Raw genomic sequence first — 8,288 nt, 5'->3', positions numbered from 1 at the left:
GAGCCTGAGATAGGGGGAGTGTAGGTTTGACCGACAGTCACCTAATCCAATCGTTGACCGGTTCCTGTAGGCGGCATTAAATGAGAGGGGAATGGAGGCGGGACTGGGCGGGGCTTGTTTCCTATACGGACATTTTTCCTCTGTCCCCCCCTTCACATCCCCTTCCTGGGGGTTGTGTCCAATAGGGGCGGGAGATGGAGGTGGGCACTGCGCTGTGATTGGGAGAGGCGGTGAGTGGCAGGCAGTGTACCCAATGGAAGCGCGGGGGCCCCCCCCGGTCGGGGAGGGGCGGGATTTCCCGGGGAACAGAGAAGCGGGCAGCGTTCGGCGGCCGCCGCCGCGAGACGGTTACTCCATTTTACCCCCCCTACCGGAGCCGACCATCCCTCGTATCCGCCCAGGCCCAGCCGCCCCTCACCCCCTCCAGTGCCCGACCTGAGCAGCCGCCGCCCCCGCCGGGAGGAGGAGGGGCCCAGGGACCCCCCACCCCGCCCGGAGCAGCCGCCGGGGCCGGGGCGCCCTCCCACAGCCCGACACCACCAGGGACCGTCCCTTTCGAGTAGCCGGGGCGAGAGCAGCCGCCGCCGACCCCGCCAGCGGCGGGAGGAGGGGCCCGAGGGCCGCCCCCGCGTGAGGAGAAGGGGCCCGGACAGCCCCGGCGGGGCGCGATCCCCCTGGGCACAGGGGCGGCTTTGAGGTGAGCGCCGAGGGGTCGGGCGGTGTGACAGTCCCGCCGGGCGCCGCGGGGGGCGGGTCTATCCTTTCCCTTCTCGCTCTCCGTATGGGGCGGGGATTCGCGCCGGTGGCCCGCGCGCTTTGGGCGCCACTGTGGGAGGGGAGCGAGACCAGCCTCCCAGGTTGCGTCTCCCCGGGGGTTCCCTGCCCCGGCGAGCGGGCGGTTCCCTATAGCGGGCTCCCGCGTGCGCTGGACACAGGCAGCCCCCCACCCCCGGGTGCAGAACGTACAGGGAGCCCCCTCCCCCGGCGAGCGTAGCGCACAAGTAGCCGCTCCCACCCTCTGTCCCGGTCGGGTTGTCTTCCCGGGCTCGGGATTAGCGGAGATGAGCTTCCCGAGTCCTTTCCTTCCCTTCGGATCGCTCGCATTGCACATGCAGCCGCCTCCTTGCCCAGGGCGTCGGTGCAGCGGACAGGGGCCCGCCTCCCTTTCCGCGACAAACTCTCTTCCTCTAAGAACCGAGTGCGTGGAGTATAAGCCGTACTTCGAGAGCCCGCGGGCTGTATCGCACTCAGCCCACCCCCGTCGTTCCTTTATTGGGGTCCATCCCCGGTACCGAGTGCATTGCACACGAGCCCCGCCCCCGGGACACCCCCTTCCTCTCGGTACTGGACGCGTTCCACGCAGGCTCCTCCCTCTCCCCTTTTCTGCTCTCACTCCGGTGCTGGGAGGGTGGCACCCAGCCTCCTCCCCCGCGCCCGTCAGTCAATTCTGGCATTGCGCGCAGGCTCCGCCTCTGGGGACGCCGCCTTCCCCGGTAGACTGCACACAGTTAGCTCCGCCCATTCCGCTTCTCCGTTCGTGCCGGTCGTGGGTGGATTGTACACAGCCTACTCCCCTATGCTCTTCGCTTATGGGGGCGTTGCATTTAGGCTCCTACTCCGCTCCGATCCCTTACTGGAGACTCGTGGTCCGCGGGTCCATTACATACAGCGCCCTTATTGGGGACCCATTCCTTATGGTCGGTCAGTCTCAGCTGGTTGCACGGAGCAGTATTGACCCATGCAGCGGTTGCGTTCGTCTGGCGGTTCTCCTCGGTTGTATACCACACGCTCCGGGGTAGCCGACTGGATTTGATCCCTGCAGCGAGGCAGCGGTGTTCAGAGGTCTCCTTCCTTAACTCTTAGCAGGATGGGTAACTGGACGTTAAGCACTAGTAAGTGGCTGACGAAAGTAAGCTCGGTCAGCAAAGGCCAGTGACTTGGGACAGCCTGTCTTCCACGTGCCCGTGATGTGTGTCTGGAGGGTGCCTAGAGCACATCCATACCTCCAGCCGAGTTAGAGCTGTGTTGTCCACTGGGACTCCTGCAGGCTCACTCGGTTATTTAAGGGCATCGGGGTGAAGTCGGGGCTGGGGTGTGGGGGGTTGTTTTGCATTTTTAGGAGAGAAGTGAAGACTGTGATCCTTCTTTATACTGCAAAGTACCCGATCACGGGGGAAGGGTAACCAGTCATCTTGCATAGTATAGTATGGCTGGAGCTTCTGCGTTAATCATCAGCCTCTTGTGCCTGTGTAGTCTGTCCTCAAACGCTCCATGCATGTGCAGAGCTGGCTAGGAGATAATCAGGCAGAGTGAGCATGCTGAACTGCAGAAGATGGACAGAGTTACTACAGAGTATTCCTGGGTGGTGTAAAATATCCAGTGTGTAATACTTCAGTTTGGAGAACTTAAATCTCTTGTTAATGATGTACATTTCTGTGGTAATCAGAAACCTCAGGTTTTTACAGATTAAAAAATAATACAGGCTGCCTTTTAGTACTTTACTCTCACTTGATTCCTCATTGTACACTGCATATTGTTTACAAATGCTAAGGAATAGAGAGCTAAATAAAACATGTTTGAGGTGTGGAAATAAACTGAACTGAGTTGCCCTAGTGTGGATGAGCAGCTGAAAATGATGACATCAATGGAGTTTCTGCAGATTTTTCATAGAACTTAACTAAAATCTTCAGATTTCTTCCTTCAGCCCACCTTGTTCATCACCATATTAATAGTGTAAATGGGGTAGTCAATTATTTTTTTGTCACGGTATAGTCAAGGTCCAGACTCTGGAGAAGAAACTACTAATAAAAAAGTAAATAAAAAGATTTGGGGATCTGTTCAAAAGCTCCTGCTGTTCTGGATTTGTCCTGCAGTCCATCTATTGATTACCCCTAGTGTACAGTAACTGTTTCAAGGATTTTCTGTAGAAAGTATTATTTTAAAATCTAAAACCAATATTTTACATTTGCCACAGTTCCTAACAATAAATATACATGGTTAAGTGCCTCTTTGTCTTATTCTGCTGCTCCTTTTTGTTTTTGGACACCTCATCACTTATAAGTAACTGGTCTGTTCTGCTTTTACTCTTTATACCCAGTCTGAAGGGACACATAGATTTTTTAGAATTTCCAGATTGCTTTTGAAAGAACTCCTATCGAATGACTGTTGCAGTTTCTAGATAGAAATACTGCAAAGCTACGCATAAGAATCCTGTGCAGAATAACAGAGGCATGTAGGAGTCTGAGAATTACTCTTATAGTATTCTGCTTCTAGCATTAATTTTTGAAATATTTTAATCAAGAACTGGCATTCTTCTCTACATGTACACTTCTCAGTCTTTAAACTTACCAGTGTCCTTCACTGAGTGTTTTAGTTTCAATATCTTTGGGTTTTTTTACCCTTTTGCTTACTTACATCAATAGAAACTGCATTAGGGTTTTACTTGGGGTTGTAGGTAACTGGGAAGGTATTCTCATAAACTGTAGAAGCATTAATATATTTTGTATTTGTCTTGTCAAATGGCAGATTCCTTCCTTGAATCTGGGCTAATGAAACACAGACTACAGAGTGTTTTTTATAGTATTACCTATATAGATTTGACATCAGTACGTGCACCAGTGTAAGCTGGTATCTGCTTAAGATACATCTGCTGTATCAGAGCAAGATATATTTTGTTTGCACCACTGAAACTATGTGTAAAACTGACAAACACTTGTTTAAATTGAAGCTGCTTGAGTGACCAAAAGCGGCATGAGGAATATGAGCTTTTTGATTACCATCTTTTTCTGAAAAACTGCAATCCGGAACTAGAACTAAGTCTAAGTATATTAGGTGAGTGGGGTTTATTTCATAGAGCTGTGTTGGGCACAGTACCAACTGGAAGGGGTCAAAAATTATTTAATATAAATATAGACTTACCTGTATTTAAATACAGTTTTCAGCTATGGCTTGTTTAGTGTCTGCTATAAGTGAACAAACTTATTTAAAAGAACACTGTGTACAGTGAAGCACTTTTTGAATTAATATCTAATTAAAGAACGGATGTCTAAGATGGCCTTGTGGTTGTGTTCTGTACAGCTGTGCCTGTGGCCCAGGCCCAGGTTTGATTTGGGGACTCTTCTTCTCTGTGCCAATTGTTTGAGCCAGTGATTATGCATCAAGTATGCCCCTCAGCTCCTCATCCCAGTCTTGGAGTGTGTTCTGGGTTCATGTCCTCAGCTCCTCACCCAGAGGGCAGGGTTTCCCCAGATGCCTGCTCACATGGAAGGGAGTCCAGGGGGACAGGGAGAATCTGAGTTTTTCAGAGTGAAGAAGCCTCCTCAGGTGCTGGCTTGTTTGAGGGGCAAATGCCCCCAGATCCTGGCATACAAATACCAGGTGAGAATGTGGGGCTGAAAGGCTCACTACCCACCCACCTAAATATCACCAGTATTGAGTGATGGAGACCATTCTGGCCACAATCAGAGCCACAGTTTGATTCCCTAGGTCTGCTCAAAAAAAAGTTGGTAGAATCTGCCAACTTTAAGAAATTCTTCTTCCTTTCCACCCCCAGGGTTCTATGTCTTGAGAACTTCTTGCTTGGATGACCCCAAATTTAGATCACTAACACTACCCTGCATCCCCTTGAGGCATACTAAATTTCAAAACAATATGAGTAAGCATGTGGATTTTAGAGCATTTGAAGTCAGCAGAAATGAGTTTTCAGCCTTAACTATAGCAGAGCTGTTTTTCTGCAATAATAAGGGCTGCAGTATGGAGGGGGGAAAGGTGTGTGGTTAGAAAATGATTGTATCCTCAAGAGTGTGATTGGGATTCAGTGGACTCTGTGTGCAAGAGTGTAAAGAAACTTTCAATACACTAAAAGGTAAAGTGTAAAAGAAAACTGATGCAGTAAAATAGAAAATTATTAAATAATACTCTATTAATGAAAATGTTTTAGGAAATTGAATACTACCTTAAATCAGTGTCTAGTAGTAAGATTTTAGTGTAACAAAGATGCCCAAAAAATCACCTCTGGTTGAACTGAGGAATTGTCTGAAACTTGAAGTGGTATATAGGTAGCTCATCCATTAGTTGCGTACCATCTCAGTGCAAATCTGTGAATTCCAGATGTCCTCAGCAAGGATGATGGCACCTCAGACTCCATCTTAGCTTTCACAGAGCAGGCTTAGGATAAAGTGGCACTGGTAAGGTGTGTTTTTTCCACTTCTACCATGAGTGACTTTAATTGGCCCTTTTGTGGGTTCAGTATTATTGATCTTGTGATTAAGGCACTGCATTGGATCTCAGGAGACTGCAGCTCAATTCTTGGCCCTGCCACAGACCTCCTGTGTGACTTTGGGCAAGTCACTTAATCTTTCTCAATTTTTCAGTACAAATGGGGATAAATACTTTACTATTTAATGGGGCTGTTGTGAAGCTAAATTTGTTGATAATTGTCATGCACTCAGTGATGGAACTGATTATACACACCTAGATGGCATCTAGATTCACTAACAATTAGACATAATTTTGCTAACTGGAAGAACAGTCCTGGCTGTCTCTAATCTCATACTGCTTGGCACAGAGGTACAGGCCTGACTTCCCAAACATCATTGGGTTTAGTTAAAATATTGGTTTTCAGTGAAATAGTGTGGAGACTATTGTCTACTGCCACCACTGGAGACAAGTATTGAAGAAATAAGAGTAATATTAAGGAAACTGAAATTGTTATTAAATGGTGGTAGAGCTATACATTTGCCAGCATCTGCCTTGAACAGCATATGGATACAGTGCCATTATAACAAAATACCAGAGACACTGAACTATGGACAACTCAGATTAAGAAATACTAGACTAACTGGCATTCTTGAAGGCAAGTAAAGAGTAGAGAAATACAGGATGTTTTTCACACTGGATTACAATATACAATGGATAGATCTCTTCAGATTTACTTTGCCTGCTGTTGTGATGTGTCATTCATGGTCAGGCCAGTCAGGGAGCAATCAGTACAGGCCTTGTTGAACATGTAGGTCTTGGAATGAGAAATATTGTGTTGAAATTGGCACACACACCAGTTTAACTTCCAGGATTTATAAATCGTTTTCTGTCCAGATTGTAGTTTTGGTCTTCTCCAGTATTGGAAAGCTTTTATGGTTGTTAAAGCCAGAGCAGAAAATGGAGGCCTATCATATGTATTTGTCTGTCTGGATGGGGTTGTTCTTGTGGTTGCACATTTGTATCTTTTTCCTCCTTGTTGCTGCATTTTTAGGTATTCTGAGCCCTAATGATGGAAGAAATGTTCTTGTAGAAATTGGACACCGTGAAGGTGGGGAAATTTATTTCTTATGTGAAGTTTTGATTCACCTTGTGTTTTTACAAATTATTGCCATGTAATTAATAGCTGCTGCTGTGACAATGTGTAAATTAATGCCTCACTACCACTTTTCTCATCCTCCCTTTCAGTGTCTGGGTTGAGGTGAGTGCGGTTTAAGATTGCCCTAGCTGCATCTAATCTCAGGCTTAGCTAAGATTCATATCTGCATAATGGATAGGCTGCCAGCACTTCACCTTGCTATCAATTCTCAGCGTTTTAGGGAGTTCATTTAATGTCTCTTCAGTATCATATTAGGTACGTATATGGTTCCCAGTTCCACAGTATCTGAGTGCCTCACAATCTTCAATAAATATTTGTTCTAGCATGGGGTGGGCAAACTTTTTGGCCCGAGGGCCACATCTGGGTGGGGAAATTGCATGCAGGGCCAGGGCAGGTGGTTGAGGTGTGGGAGGGGGTGCGGTGTGCAGGAAGAGGCTCAGGGCAAGGGGTTGGTGCAGGGTGTATGAGGGGGCTCAGGGCAGGGGGTTGGGGTGCGGCAGGGGGTTGGGTGCAAGAGGGGTGTGAGGTGCAGCAAGGGGCTCAGGGCAGGAGGTTGGGGTTCAGATGGGATGCGACAGGGGGCTCAGGGTAACTAGTTGGAGTTCAGGGTGCAGGAGGGGTTCGGGCTCTGGCCCTGCACTGCTTACCTGGAACAGCTCCGAGGTGGCAGCAGCGCACACCAGAGCCAGGGCAGGCTCCCTGCCTGCCGGTCCTGGCCCTGTGAAGTACCGCTCTGCACCGCTCCCGGAAGTGGGTGGTGCCACATCCCTGCAGCCCGTGCAGCGCATGGAGCCCTCTGCCCTCCCTTTTCCCCCTCTCCTCCCCCTCTAGCCTGGGGCCTGCAGCACTACAGGAGTGGCAATCCCACAGGCCAGATCCAAAGCCCCGAGGGGCCGGATCCAGCCTGTTTTAGCAACACTCCTGTGAGGTAGGTCAGTGCTGCTTTTCCCATTATTCAAATGGAGAACTGAGGCACAGAGCAAATAACTAGCCCACTGTCACATAGGAAGTCTCTGGTGGAGCAGGAAATTTGAGTGCAGGTCTTCTGAGTCCCACGCACTGGCTAAGATTTGTTTTCTTCCCTCTACCCACCACTCTTTCCATAGTCCAAATGAGAAGAAACTCTTTTAGTTTTTCAGGCTATTTTACTTTCTCAGGTAAAATATGTCCCTGTCTGACCCCCTCAGCTCCTCTCCCCCCAAGTTTTCTGTCCCTGTTCTCCCCCCTCTCTACCCCCAATCCCATTTGATTTCTTGTTCCGCAATCCTTTTATTTCTGTTAATGTTTTAAAAGAAAGGAGGTTTGGTGATTTGTCTTTTGGATTCGTGTGTGCGTATAGATTTCTAAGCGCCACTTGTTTTCTCTCCATATTGGATCCACTCCTCATTTGGAGACTTTTTTCTCTCCCTCCCCTCCCTTCATTAAATCAGGTTTACCAACCTCATTCAGGTCAAGTGTATACTACGCACTTACTTCAGTATAACTGCATCACTCAGGGATGTGGATTTTTCACACCCCATAGTGACATAGTTAACCTCCCAAGTCGACCTCGCTATGTTGGTGGGAGAGCTTCTCCTGCCAACATAGCTAACACTTCTCATGGAGGTAGAGTTACTAAGCCAATGGGAGAGCTCTCTCAGGCCTTGGCTACGTTGGCACTTTACAGCGCTGCAACTTTCTCGCTCAGGGGTGTGAAAAAACACCCCCCTGAGCGCTGCAAGATACAGCACTGTAAAGTGTCAGTGTAATCAGGGCGGCAGTGCTGGCAGCGCGGCTCCCAGCGCTGCATGTTACACCCGTAAGGGATGTGGTTTACGTGCAGCACTGGGAGAGCTCTCTCCCAGCGCTGCCACTCTGACTACACTCATGCGGCAGCGCTTTGAAATTTCTAGTGTAGCCAAGCCCTCAGGTCAGCTTAGCGCTTCTAGTGAAG

The 8,288-nt window shown here is 48.8% G+C and overlaps 1 protein-coding gene across 3 annotated transcripts in view; it reads left to right on the top strand.

Annotated features, from left to right (window-relative positions):
• The first annotated feature begins 611 nt into the window (after nt 1-611).
• Nucleotides 612-8,288, top strand: part of SIN3A (SIN3 transcription regulator family member A) — a 55,996-nt gene continuing 48,319 nt past the window's right edge. For 2 of the 3 annotated variants that reach the window (XM_032799752.2, XM_032799750.2), the window contains exon 1: nt 612-697. The gene's annotated coding sequence lies outside the window, so the exon portion shown is untranslated. The remainder of the gene's footprint in view (nt 698-8,288) is intronic. The other variant, XM_032799751.2, reaches the window with a different exon arrangement.

This window comes from Chelonoidis abingdonii, chromosome 9 (assembly GCF_003597395.2).
Source record: "Chelonoidis abingdonii isolate Lonesome George chromosome 9, CheloAbing_2.0, whole genome shotgun sequence".
Taxonomy (NCBI): domain Eukaryota; kingdom Metazoa; phylum Chordata; order Testudines; family Testudinidae; genus Chelonoidis; species Chelonoidis abingdonii.
The sequence above is the reverse complement of the archived record's forward strand: the minus strand, read 5'-3'. Positions and strand labels throughout refer to the sequence as shown.